The 15,270-nt window shown below is 38.3% G+C and overlaps 1 protein-coding gene across 1 annotated transcript in view; it reads right to left on the minus strand.

The window, feature by feature from the left end:
- The window catches only part of LOC107686467 (guanine nucleotide-binding protein G(z) subunit alpha-like), a 47,952-nt gene extending 35,308 nt beyond the window's left edge, over positions 1-12,644 (minus strand). Inside the window, exon 1 of the mRNA XM_016483503.1 lies at positions 12,364-12,644. The gene's annotated coding sequence lies outside the window, so the exon portion shown is untranslated. The remainder of the gene's footprint in view (positions 1-12,363) is intronic.
- Positions 12,645-15,270: the final 2,626 nt, after the last annotated feature.

Below are 15,270 nucleotides of genomic sequence, written 5' to 3' on the forward strand. Positions count from 1 at the left end.
TATATATAGGCCATGAATTAAGAATTAGATCCCACCACGACTTAACCAACTTTTTTTTTTTTTTATTGTTTCTATGACTTATTTGTGGCCACATTTCAATCATTTGTTCTTCTTTTTATGAAATCATTTCAATAACTTATTAATTCTTGGCCACTTTTTATTCATTTGTTCCCTCTTTTTAATTTAATTGGTTCTATGACTTATTACTATTTTTTATTCTATGACTTAATACATTTTATTCATTTTCCCCCTCGTTTTTATTAAATCAGTTCCATGATGTTCAAATCATGGCCGTGTTGTACCAATTCATTACCTTGTTTTAATTTAGTTAAAATGTGATAAAACAAAATAAGTCGAGGGAACAAATTCCCAACCCGCATGTCATGTACAGGCTTAATTCTGTGCGTTTTGAATATTAGCCATTAGTGATGTAAAATTTGCCGTGATACGTCTTGATGCGATAATATACATGAACGTTAATGAGATCTGAGAAGATTATCAGTCAATAATGACTTTTATCAAGCCTTATGTCATTTTATGAATGTGTGTTACAGTTCCACCAAGGAAGGCGATGAAGACGAAGATAATCCACAGAATGTCTTTAATTATAATCCACACGAATACAGGGAAGGAAATAACTCTGGGTAGCAGAAATAATGTAACACGAAATAATAACCGACAATCAACTGATTAGAAAGAAGACTTTAAGTAGGGCAGCTGACGCGGGGCAAACAGGTGATAGGAGTTAACTAATAATGACTAACGAGCAAATTAACTCAAGAGCTAAACTGAACAGGAACAAAACCATATAAGGAAAAACAGGAACAGACAGACGTAACAGCAAAAGACAACACTAAAGTTCATACTCCTAACAGTGTGACAGTTCTTGCTGCCCATTCACTTTTATTTGATGTAAAAGAGCAGCGTGAACACTCAGCTAAATTTCTCTTTTTGTGCTCCATTAACAATAAAAGAAAATATTTAAGTTTGGAATGACATGAGGGTGAGTAAATGATAACACAGAGAGTGAACTATTTCTTTAAGACCAGACCTGGTGGGTTACCAGTACAACCTATTATCACGTTTATTTATGCACTTTAGTTTCAATCACATACTTCCGCTTAATTTCCTTTCTTTTTTGCTACGACAAGATACTAGGCGTACCAAGGGACAAGTGCTTAGACTTGAGTCACGTCCAGCCTGAGTACTGGATCAGAGAGACAAAAAGATAGAGGCCTTTTACTGTAAGTAATAGCGCTTAGAAGGATTTTAATTATGACAGGTTGTGAAGATTGGCAATGAGCTTGAGGTGAAGAAATGAGACAAAGCTTTATGAGGATAAATGTGGATACACGGCATCGGGTTATCGGGATGAAGTCGTTCTGCATTATGACTAATTACTAAATCACTCAAGGTCAGAGTTTTTCCTCTCATCTTCGACAGAAGTCACAGTATCTCAATAAACCACTGAGCTTCATTGAAGTCTCAATTAGTTATGTGTCTATACATAAACAAAGCTACTCAACTTTCTAGTCCAGAGGCTACAAAGCAAGAACCTTTTAGCCTCAAACAAAAATTACTTGCAAGTTATCCACATGGTAACTAGCTTGTATCTCAAAGGGATAGATCACCCAAAAATGAAAATTCTGTCATTAATTACTCACCCTCACGTCGTTCCAAACCCATAAGACCTTCACTCATCTTCAGAACACAAATTAAGATATTTTTGATGAAATCTGAGAGCTTTCTGACCCTGCATAGACAGCAACACAACTACCACGTTCAAGGCCCAGAAATGTAGTAAGGACATCGTTAAAATAGTCCATGTGACATCAGTGGTTCAAACCTTAATTTTATGAAGCTACGAGAATACTTTTTGTGTGCAAAGAAAACAAAAATAATGACTCTATTCAACAATTTCTTCTCTTCTGTGTCAGTCTTCAACGCGCATATATTCTCACATATATTCTTAATGAATGGAAACATACGATTTTTAGAAAAAGCAAACATAAGCATGGACGTCTACCCCTAAACCCAATCCTCAGTGGGGTGTAAGCACTTTTGCAGCATAATATACAAGCTAGTTACAATGCAGATAACTTGCAAGCATTTTTGCTCTCTTTTGGCACTCTGAATCATAATTTTGGCCCCTGGCCAAAGTCTTTATATTTATGCGCACTACAGAAGATACAAAAAGGAGTGAAGCATTGTGTAAAGTAACATATTTACCATATTTATGAAGTTCAGAGTGTTCCAGGCATATGCGTTTCATCATTTCTGGATGAAGGGATCGTATGTATTGGAAATGAGTGTGAAGGTGTCACATGATGAGCTTCAAACAATCACATTTGTCCAAGGCTTTGTACGCTCATGGCCCAAAACCGACCCTAGATGTCTTGCTCAAAGAACACGGCTTTGTTGTACCACAGTGCAAACATCAGGAGAAACAATGACTGGCAGTGTTTCAGTCAATAGCAGCCCCAAAACAGAGGACTTTTGATTTGGCTGGGGCCAGCGTTGATGGTGGGCGACTGTATAGTAGATCTGTTTTTGTCATAGAAGGTCCCATGTGAGGTAGGGGCATGGCCTGGCCCCTATTAAAACTGACTGTTGTTTGCAGTCACATGGCCCGCTTGCCCTGACAATGCATGTCTGTGTACTGTGAACATTTCTGGATACATGTGAGAGCAGAGCTGCTAATGGGAAACCATCTATTAAGGGAAACCAGATTGAAGAAAGGGAAACAGTGTACAAACTCAAGTTCTGAGCCTAACAGTCTGCGTTTGTCCACAACCTTTTAACCGCAGCTGCCGTCAAATAAAAAATACAAAAGAGGTCTGATCAAGCTCAAGAGCGACGTGTTGCTAATCTGCTTTGGTTGTGTGTAATGTTCAAATTCAGGCTCTGATAAGATATGAGCCATTTTGAGGCACAGCAGATTTCTGAAGGGTGGGGTGGGTTTATCTCTGCGCTAGCGCTAGCTGCTGCACTTAGCTGGGGTGTGATTTCACTATTCACTGTAAACACAGACCGTGAGGGGGAGTAGCGGCACAAAACTGGCCAGAATGATGCTTATGAAGGGTTGTCAGACAGGAACGTACCTGACTTTGAGGCATTGTGCAATGCTAGCTCTATCCATACCGGTTAGCACTCATTTCGCCAATGAGTGCCCCGGGTTCGGGAAGAATTACTGAGCTCATTTGGCTGGGGCCAGCGTTGATGGTGGGCGACTGTATAGTAGATCTGTTTTTGTCATAGAAGGTCCCATGTGAGGTAGGGGCATGGCCTGGCCCCTATTAAAACTGACTGTTGTTTGCAGTCACATGGCCCGCTTGCCCTGACAATGCATGTCTGTGTACTGTGAACATTTCTGGATACATGTGAGAGCAGAGCTGCTAATGGGAAACCATCTATTAAGGGAAACCAGATTGAAGAAAGGGAAACAGTGTACAAACTCAAGTTCTGAGCCTAACAGTCTGCGTTTGTCCACAACCTTTTAACCGCAGCTGCCGTCAAATAAAAAATACAAAAGAGGTCTGATCAAGCTCAAGAGCGACGTGTTGCTAATCTGCTTTGGTTGTGTGTAATGTTCAAATTCAGGCTCTGATAAGATATGAGCCATTTTGAGGCACAGCAGATTTCTGAAGGGTGGGGTGGGTTTATCTCTGCGCTAGCGCTAGCTGCTGCACTTAGCTGGGGTGTGATTTCACTATTCACTGTAAACACAGACCGTGAGGGGGAGTAGCGGCACAAAACTGGCCAGAATGATGCTTATGAAGGGTTGTCAGACAGGAACGTACCTGACTTTGAGGCATTGTGCAATGCTAGCTCTATCCATACCGGTTAGCACTCATTTCGCCAATGAGTGCCCCGGGTTCGGGAAGAATTACTGAGCTCAGAGCCCTCTCCTCGAACAGCACGCCACATACGCATACTAGTCCTCTTGCTTTATCATCTCCAAGACGAACTCGTGAAATTATTTTCTGTAACAATCAATATTATGTCGTGCTGCTGATCAATCAATATTTTAATTTTCAGTAATGGCTGATAGTGTTACCGATCTAAAAGTGTGGTCACGTTAGCGAAATTTCGAACACAAAAAGATCCATTGTCAATAATGTAGCAATGTATAAAACAATGAAGTCACTGTCAAACCAAGCAGCTTTCTGTTATCAATACAGGCGAATTTGCGTGACCAGCTTAAACCCATTGCGAAATCTGTGTGGTGAAATTTTTTGTCCTCAAACAAAATTCCAGATTGCTTGAATTTCTATCCATTTAAGTCTGATGTCACGCATTACTGTTTCTGGATCCAAACACTCCCTCAAATTGCAAAGGCAAACAACAAGCTGGGCTAATATGCAATTACAGTTTGCAGTATATTTCTGAAAAAGCTTGATCCTAACCTTTATTTCCATACTGAAACTTCAGTTGGCCAGATAGTAAAGTAAACAATCTATTCTGAATTGTTAAATAATTGGATACTGCAAGCTTGGAGACTCTTGTGTACACGTTTTTTTAAAACTTAGGTTAAAAGGTATGATAGAGAATGAATACTGCTTATAAATGGCCATTGAGATTTTCACTTCAAACAATTAGCAGCTTGGCTCTGGAGACAGTATTATTTGAAAATGTCATGATTTAACAAGCGGACTGAAATTACAAGATTTGGCCGAACAATGGGCATAATGCCAGTTTATACATAAAATGGAATTCACACAAGATTACTGAAATGTAGATTAAGATTTAATGAGATTAAAAACTGTGATGTAATGGAAGTAGCAATGGATTTTTTCTTCCATATTGTGAAGTACATCTGACTGAAATGGATTATCGAAAAAAAAAATTGTAAGGTGTTAACTTAATGCAATCCATCAATTGTTGATTGGATGGAGGCAGATCTGAATGCCAGTTTGCAGTTGATTGTTAAAATGGGCTGGATTTAACTGGATAAAATGATTTGAGAAATCTGGCAAACGTCACCAGAATTTTTTTTAATTAAAAATAACAAAAATTACAAGGTCCAAACATTAAAACACACACATCAGATCAATAAGATGCATTTAGAAAGCCGAAAGGGCGAATTTCCAATTCATGCCGACTTCAAAATCTTTCTCTGGTAAACCAGAGAAAAATATTGATGTCTACTCTTGCACGTCACAGATTTTTATCTAATAAACTGCTCTCTAGAATGTAAATATCCCTCCCCCAATACCATATGCAATGACTAGCAAGCAGCAAGCCATGTTTCACTGCTGAGACTTTACTAAAGCCTAATGATACGAGCTGTTTGGCATGTCCCACCACAACTTCCTGTTTTAATAGGAAAAAACATCAGACATTAAGCAATTTCATGTGGTCTTTAACTTATTTGAAACTGGAACACTCCCCTATGCATGAAACATATAGCAATATGCTAGCATAGCGGATCATCTAACTTTAATAGTTCAGCCTGATTATTTGACATTAGCCAGGTTGGTCAGACTCAGGCCCTGTGCATCCTGTGGAGCATCATTGTGTTCGTTTGCATGGCCATAACAGCGGTCATATGACTGAAGGAGAGCTCATGGGGTGGTGGTACCCCTACACCTCCCCCTCAATCATATGACCGCTGTTATGGCCATGCAAACGAACGCAATGACGCTCTGTGCGTAATGAGAACAGAAAAGAGGACCCTCTTAGCTCATCTACGCACGGTCACACACACACACACATAAATACTGTAGGACGTTTCTCAGAAAAACCAGAAGAAAAATTGCATCACTCAGAGGTGCTCTTTCATAGTCTTAATGAAATTATATTTAATTTAAGCATCAACTTTATCTCAGATTACATATATATATAATTTTTTCCCCAAATTATTTTTGTGAAGTTATATGGACAATGCTATTCACATTTATTCAATACAACTATATTCTTACTACGCAAAAATAATTAGCAAAAAATGAATAAATAAATTATATATGTGTAAATAAAATATGTATATAAATAATACATTTAAATATATCATAAAATTATTTTGTGAAGATTTACGGAAATGATCATGCATAATTGAGCATAATATTAATTGGTTTTTTTTTACATCTGTAATATCAACCAATAAATACAGTACAAATATACTGTATATCCCTAGTCATTTTCTCATGAAAAAAATATTAGGAAGCAGCTAATATTCAATATTTGTTTCCTATTCGGTGTGATGGCAATATTTTACATTAGAGTTTCTCAATTCATTCCTACAAATGGCATAATCTCTAACAGTTTAATCTGTATGAAAATACCTCTCAGTTCATCAAACTCTGACTGATACATTAAAATCTGCTTTATGTCATTATTGAAGTTGGTTGAGGTTCACGCAAGCAGAAAATGTGATTAAATGACCACATGTGTATATAAATAGCGAATGAGCTAGTCGATATGCTGGATTTTATAACCGAATATGTCATTATGATGCATTATGGTATTATGGGATTTTTTGTTTTTATTCCAGGTATTGTTAAAGCTCCTAAAACCACTTCCCTTGGTGACATGTGTGCACAAAAAGATGCAAACGCCTCTGAGTCCCTCTCTCGTACCTGCTGACCTAGATAAGAGTATGTGCCTCCTCTTCCTGCCAAGCGCTATTTCCGAGTGATAGAGCCAGACGTCGCATGCAGCCATGCTTGACCAATGAATGCCACAAATGGCTCATCCAACTCATTCACCTTTACACCTGTTTCAAAACATGATGCGCCTATCATTTGCAAATGAGTTTCCATTTTTCTGGTAAATTCTGTTGATGTTTAAACACTTTCACCTATCCCAGTTTAATATGTTGAGACGACTAAAAGTAAGCCATTTGTAGGTTGATCTCTGAAAAAGGTAAAGACTGGCTCTGTCTCTTTTTTCCCCGACCAGCTCAGTGTAGCAACACTGGCTCAACCAATGGAGTGAGTCTGGGGGCGGGACTATCTGTTTGTCCAACCAGTGGCAGAAGGGGGAGTGTTTAGGAAACCTGTTTGAAATTATCATTATTTTTGCAGTTCTATTTGATATAGCGGAACAAAAATTCTTCAAGAAAATTATGTATACTTAATCAATGTATATTATTATTATTATACACTAAATGATATGGGTATTTAACAAATAACATTTTGTATAGTTAAAAAAGTATAATTTTGAATGACATTGTTTCACTCATTTAAAGGTCCCATATTGTCAAAACTGAAATTTCATGGCTTTTTTCAGGATAACTGAGGTCTAGGGGCTATTTAACTACCATATAAGTTTCAAAACAGTCAGTCCACAGTAAAATGCACACAGCCTGCATAAAGTAGCTGTGATTTTTCACGAACCGTTGTGACTTCCGTAAAAAGTTGACGCTCCTTATGTAGCCGAACCTGCGCTGGTTTGAATGGGCTGTGACGTCGGCTGACCTTAGTTACCTGTGGTTGACCTGGCCGTGCGTCACTCAGAAATCAACAGGCCAATCAGAAGAGAGGCTCATGAATATTAATTAGATTAATTAATTAGAAAGGGCTGTCAGAAGCGATTACCTGCCATAAAAGCTCCCCACCGAGGAGCTGGAAAAATATATTGAGATGGTTTTTGGTACTTATACAGCAAATATATATTCTTAAGGACATCAAGACTTAAAATAAAACTCCAGAAAGGTGTAAAATATGTGACCTTTAACATAAATAGTCCTGCACTGTGACAAATACATTCTGATATAAACAGTTTTTCACTTAATGAGGGATACAACTAAAAAGTCTATAAATTGTATAATAATGAAGAAAAAAAATCATTTAATAAAATTAATAAAAATATTTTTATATAAAATATATAGCATGTTACACTGCTCTCACACGGTTTGAAATGTGAGAAAAAAACTATTACAAGAGTACAAACAGATATACAATAAGTTATCATTAGGTTTAAGCGTTACAACATTAACTAAAAATTATCAATATATTTGTTTTTTAAAGTTTTATTTTTAAGCATTTATTTACCTTTGTCAGCGTTAGCTATAAAAAACAACTGTTCATTGTTAGTTCATGTTATCTGAGGTCAGTTAAATAATATTAACAGATACAACTTTGGATTTTAATAATGTATTAGTAAATGTTATAATTAATGTTAATATTCTTATCTATAAGAATAAAGCAGTGATATAGTATATCTACTGCACAATAAGTCCAATAGACTATTGTTTCCATAGCCAAAATAGTCATTTCATTTCAGTTCTCGAACTTACTTCCTTCTGTACACCTCAACACAGTATTATGAAACCATTCTGTTAAATGCAAAACTGCTGTGAAACAAACTGCTGATAACAACGACTGTACACAAAAGCCAATGCTGAGTCGACCCATCAGGAGAAATGTGATCTTGACTACAGAATTAACAGTCGGATCCATTTCATTCTGCTGATGTCATGACAACAGTGCTTTTATGCCAAATCACTTAGCTTTGTAAATGAACACGCATACAGGTGCAATACGCAAACATGTAAAGGTGATACAGACACAAACTCGGCATGAATGGGAAGGTGGTGTCAGTGAAAATGCCAAAGTCTTTTGACTTGTGACAGTTAAGTAACCAGCCAGAACATAGTTTTGCACAAACACAATTGACATTTTCGTTGAAAAATGTAAACATCTAGTATACATAAATAGTTGTATGTGAAAAAATGTAAAAAAAAAAAATTCATACAGTCTCAATACATTGTTTATCATGTATGATAAAGAAGCTAAGGCTTGTTCAGAAGGGAAATGACTTTGCTCAATATTCAGATAGGAATATATTTCTTAAAAATGGCCTGTTTGTTTAGTTCACAGTAACCTGCCTGTTCCACTAATGGCAACACTACGGGCAACATTCAATAGCAACTTTTCTCCCAGAGCTGCTTTTACTTTAAATCTAACACATCTTTAAACCTTAACAGACTTGGATGTGACCTATATCATATAGAATTCCACAGTGCTTCTTACAAATGAACCACTTGGATATAGCTAATGACTTGTTTCAATTCAACAAAGGGCCTCTCTCACATGTGTTTCCATAAAACAAGGGCCTGGTCACCTCCTGACCCCAAACTTGTCAGAGCGTTGGATTTTCCATACTCTCACTGAAAAAAGCCCTTTTTAGTTGACTTCACCGAATACTCCAGTTCCAGCCAATCTGTGTCAGAAGACAAGTCTTGCACAATATGAACGCTGCATTTTTTCAGTATGATATCACTTAAAGAGAAACTCCAGCTGAAACGAAAGATTACTATTTGTCATATGTGAGATTGCAATGATCAATCGTTCCAAACCTGTTTGAGTTTATTCCATGGAACACAAAAGGAAACATTTGAAATAATGTACTAGTTCCTGAAATTACAATAAATGGGGACTGGAACCTCAGAAAGGCATGAAAGTTCAATTAAAGTGGTCAGTTTGATTTGTTATCTGAAGCCTTTACAGCTTTGAAGTAGCACTGATGAATGAGGACTCTGTTGAGTCAGATTGTTTTATGAATCAGTTAATCCTAAAAACCGCTTTGAATGATTCAGTCCCCTTTCATTGTAAGTGGATTTAAAATAGCGACCAGAACAATCATTCGTTACAAAGAAGAAACATAGTCATATTATAGTCATAATTCTGAAAGTAAAGTTTAAAGTTGTGTTGTCATTTTTGAGCCATTAGTATAATTTTTAGTAGCATCCTTGTAACATGCCACACATTTGAGCTGTAAAAATATCACCATTTCTTTTTAGCATCATTAAAGATCTGACTAACCCACAAACCTTTAAAAATGTCACACATCAGACTGCAAAACAGTCAGGGGCCACAAACAATACACCAGGAATGAAAAATAAAACGAATTACTGTTTTAATAAGCAGTACCCTTTAGAAACTGTATCCTCAATGGCAGATGTGTGATTTGGTCTGAGCATTAATGAACAGCTGGCTATCAGTGCATGTAAGGTCACCAGCGAGGTGTTTTGCCAAACCCCTACTGTTGTGCCAAAACCCAGTTATGATCGTTCAAGCATTCACTCCGAAAGTAGAATGTGTATATTTTGGCATTTCCCCTCTCAAGAATGTTCCTATCGTTTTTGAACTTTGACTAAAATTTCTTTCTCCTCATTATTTTCCTGCATCCCGTTCTAGCATACTCTTACTTACATGGACAGAATTTTTAGTCTCCATTAGACTCATGTAGGACGACCCCACAAACTAAACACTCTTAGTCTGAATTCAACATATCTTCAGTGACAGAAACATACTAAATAATAAATGTAATGACTTTCTTTTGTAAAATATAAATTAAGATCAAATCTGTATGCATGCATTCTTTGCAATCAAAGCAGCAAGCTCAGGTATTTTTAAAACATGACCCAAATGCATAACAATCTGACGTTCAGTGGTTTAGACGGTTTTGTTTATGGCACGATTTCGGTTCACCGTTGATGATGAGCTACCTGGAAAACAAAGTCTAGTGAGTTAAGCTGTGAAGTTTATTTTTAACCATCATCATTCGAGTCTAAGCTTCCATTGTGATCATTTTGTTGTTGACGTTTATAGTGTTTGAATATCACTGACACTGATGCCTGTGTTTTGACGTCCAAGATTATCCTTGCGTTGTTATAAGCAAATGAGCAGCAGTATCAAAATGAGAGTAAGCCTCCCATAACGGCCATCATATCAGACGACAACACAGGATGTACAAATTTTAACTGGTACTTAGCTGATGTTGCACAATCATCCTGCAGTATGGTCAGTTTGTGGGTTGTAGGAGGGTGGAGTGCTGGCGGTATCTGCTCATCTTTGCATAGTCTGTTTTCCTGTCTTTGTGAGTACTAACACATCTTTACTGTATTAGCACTCTATTGAGCAGCACAGGTGCCACTGTGCTGTAATGAAGTGAACTTAGCTAGCATAACTTATTAAAGTATCAACTTTGTCTCAGATGCTTCTCCTAAAATTCCTTTGGAAAAACAAAAATGCACTCTTAAAACTCAAGTTTTTTTTACTGGCATCTGTGGTTCCATGGAACCTTACCATTGCACAAAGGTTCTTTAGAATGGAAAAATGTTCTTTGAATAAAATGTTCTGATACTAAGAAAAAAATCTTTTAGGAACTGTTCACTGAAAGGTTCTTTGGGGAACCCAAAATGGTTCTTGTATGGAATCGGTGTAACATTTCCCTGTTTTAAGAGTGTAGACAAATGTGACTATTGTTAAGGTACAGTAAGTGTAAAAGCAATAATATCAATGTGGACGCTGTATCTCAAATTAATTGGTATTAGAAGACGAGACGCTGCTGAGAAACTCGATAGGGTATAAAGTGCAGGATTATCGGAGTCTTTAACTCTAGAGAAGCAAACTCTCTTTACTCGAGAGGCAATTTGTTTTCCCTTTAATCTCTTTGCCATCTAGGAGAAACAATTGAGACTTTAATGAGATTTAATTTGTAATGGGTCAGTGGGCCTTCCTGTGCATCCATTCCTTGCGGCGGGTTCACGCAGGATATATTTTATCTTTCTCTCTCCTTTCATTCTGTGTACCGCATCAACCTCCGCCCCTCCGCCCCTCTGCCCCTACTATCTCTCCACCATTATACCCCTCACTCCAGCCACCTAAACCCCTCCCTGTGCAGGTTCCCTCGCACACATGCATGCACAACCCTGTCACCAGCCTATGCCGCCCTCGTTGCCCTAATAACAATCCTAGGAATTTTAGTTAGGGCAAAAATGCTTCAAATGACACATACTGGGGAAGGGAAAGGAAGGGGGCCTCCCTTCGGGAGGACCACAAACTCTGCTCTTGCACACACATCGATGCGATCGATAGGGAGCGAACGTGTCGTTGGTTAACGTGGAGCAGTGGGAGTCAAAGATCAGCAGGAGTATGGCCGAAAGGAGAATATCGACATGGGGCTTGCCAGCAGAAACAGCAGCCCTGTCTCTCCATGGGGTGTGCACCTTATTCAGTTCCTTCTATATTCACAAGCCAGCAGAGCGTGGCATGAACACACTACACCTAGTGTACTGCCCCATTTGAAATTCAATAATATGTGACTGTTTAACATTGCACAAGCCGCATCACTAGGTATGGTATATGGGCAAGGCATCAAAGATGTTTAGTCCTCAATCATGCACTCGTTAGCCAAATCAGGGCTCAGGAGAGCTGCTTTAGCATCATCCCTGAGCATCACCTCACCGAGATGGAGAAAAAATACCATTCTGCTACCTGAGGTCCTAAACACGCTCATGTTCACCTTCCCAAGCCAAAAACAAACCCAAGGACGCTAACGGAGAAGCTACCCTTGGTGTAACAACAGGAATAAGGGTGTGTGGAAAGAAGACTGAAAAAAAGGAAAAGGCTTCCTCACCGTTTCACCGCTTGCCGTCCATTCACCAGCAACACTGCAGACAAACATTCGCTTGGGAGGCAGAGGGAGCACGCGATCCGTCCCCTTAGTCCTGAATCACCAACATCCTCAGATCCGCCTGATTCTCCTCTCACACATGCACTCATTCACTGGCACTCTTTCGTTGTGTCGTGCTCTCCCCTCCTCTTATAATTGTCGGTGTGCTATTTCCCCTCTTGTTAGCTCCAAGGCAGTTAAGAGACACTGCAGCGATGGGGGAGGAGGGTGTGTGTATGTGTGTGCGCGCATGTATGTGTGCTTGTGTTCAAGTGTGTTCGTGAGTGTGTTCGTGCGCGCATGTATGTGTGCTTGTGTTCGAGTGTGTTCGTGAGGGAGGGGAGCATGCTCCCCTCCCACCCCTCACCTCCCGCCCTTTGTCGAGGCAACAAGATTCTGCCTCACCCAAGGCAGCTGAGGACCCCATCCAGTGCGTTTGCGCCTTGCATCCCAAACAACACTTCACAAATACTAACGTCTACATGTTTTGTTGCACTAGACATTCAGGAAGGGGGGGTTTAGGAAGGTGCAACCCATTCTTGTCTTTTTAAGTACATTTAGGCATTGTACGTTTTTGGAAAATTTCGGTAGTCTAAAGATTTCCCTTGCCGTAAGGAGAAATCAGTAGGCTTAGTGTGACTTAATAGTGACAATTAATTATCTGCCTTCAACATAAATCTTAGGCTGATGATACACAGGGCAACTTTTTGAGCAATTTTGCAAAGCAACTTTTTTTGAGCAATGTTGCTTGGGCACTTTCCCATTGAGAATGGGTAACAAATTTCTATCTGAATATTTTAGATTGGTCGTGGGCCCTGTATCTCACCTGGTTGCCCGTTGACGGCAACATTGCTCAAAAAGTTGCCCAGTGTATCATCAGCCTTAGACTCTGACAAAGACCTGTTTAGTCTTTCACAGAAGATCTTACCAAGCTCACACACTCTCGAAAAAAAGAGCAAAAATTGTACCTTTAGGAGTACAACAGCTTGTCACTGGGGAAGTACTCTTAATGGGTCATCTTTGTACCCCTAAAAGGTTCATTGAAGTACCATATTTCTACTTATTTTTAGGTGCTACCATGCACCTTTTAAGGGTAGATAAGGTATAAGTTTGTCCCTTTAGGCCGGAGTACTGTCCCAGTGACAGACTGTTGTACCCCTAAAGGTAATTTTTTCTGACATTATACAGAACAATCTGACAAGTGACAATTGGGTGCACATGTAACTATACTTGTACTACTATGTAACTTTTTGTCTTTAGTCTCTTTTGTAGGTATCTGTGGCAGGGACTGACATGTGGTCTATGGTCATGTGGGCATCAGTGGATGATTGAGGAACAAAGTCTCACACCTTATCCTATCAGATTGTGCCGCTGCCCTGTTACGTTACACAACATGGAAAAAAAGACCATTAAGCTGTCATACATATCATTTTATCGCCAGACGACAGCAATGTGATTTCAATGGATAATTCACTACAAGGAAACAGGAAATAAAATATGAAATATCACTGAGACCAATTTGCATAAAAATTTGTAAAAATAAACATACAGTACATAAACCTTTTTTTTTTTTTTTTGCAGTTCTCCTGCCTCCTACCTTTCGTCCTCCCCCGATTACCTAATTTTGGCCAAATTCTAAGGCTTTGCATGTATTCTTTATGCAAAATGCAATCCCATTGCCATAAAAAAAAAATGAAATTGAGAAATATTGATTAAAAATATATTTAATTTTAAAAAATCATTGTCAATGTGTCAATGCATCAATATCAAAGCTTGAAACATAGAGGTGCAAATAATGGAAATTCCAAAGTCTATCAGGTGCAACGTAAACATATAAAGACATCAGTGTTACAAGAAAAAAAGTTACTGAAACATTTAGGATATGTGGTAAACAAGATTTTGGTGGGAATTGGTGGGGAATTTTGAATGCACATGAACATCTCATGATCAACTTGTGTGGGATTAAAATTGCATCTGTGCAACCATAATGATCACACCACAGGGCCTCATAAATTAGCCTAGTGTGAATGGATTTTAAGTGCCCTATGAGGTAGGAATAGGGAGCTGTAATGTTTTTAGTAAGCCAAATACATGTTGTTGTTGTTGGGTATGCTTACTTGCATTCTGGGTGAGATGTGATGGTACATTTCTATAAACAGCTCTCCTGTGGGAGGAGTGATGTATGTGCAGTCTGTCCATGCAGGCAAAGGAAAAGTTTGGAAAAATGCTTTGCAAACTATCATGTCACGCAACAAGTGTCAGATTGGCCCTTGCATCTCCATGAAATAGCAGGTAACATGAGTTTATGTATAATTTAAAGGGGTCATATGATGCTGCTAAAAAGAACATTATGTTGTTTATTTGGTGTAATTAAATGTGTTTATGCGGTTTAAGGTAAAAAAAAAAAAGCCAAATACGCCTCGCATTAGAAACCCAGAAAATGCCTATCGCCGCAGTTGAATAAACAGAAGATTCAACTGCTTTCATTGATTCAACGTGTCTAATAAACACACGACTACAGCAATATACGGTTTATCTGCGTTCTCATTATTATAATTTTCATTAAAATAAAATATATTTATAATGCAATGCCTTTATCACTGCTTAAATACTATGAAATATGTTGCGTGCCTTATTCTGTGTAAGAAGCCACATCATCTCACAGAAGGATTTATGTTATTAAATGTGGTATTTTCACATGCTTTCAGATGGAGCAGCATTTACTTCACAGAGCCGTAGTTCACTGAGAAGCTATGCAAACAGCTGTCATTATCGCGAACGATTTCTTCGATTTCATAATCGCGCAATTCGATTTCATAATCGCGCAATAAAATCTTTTTTCTTAACAAATTTTTTTGCGTAACTTGTCAG

The sequence above is a fragment of the Sinocyclocheilus anshuiensis genome, unplaced genomic scaffold (genome assembly GCF_001515605.1).
Source record: "Sinocyclocheilus anshuiensis isolate Anshui unplaced genomic scaffold, SAMN03320099.WGS_v1.1 scaffold838, whole genome shotgun sequence".
NCBI lineage: Eukaryota > Metazoa > Chordata > Actinopteri > Cypriniformes > Cyprinidae > Sinocyclocheilus > Sinocyclocheilus anshuiensis.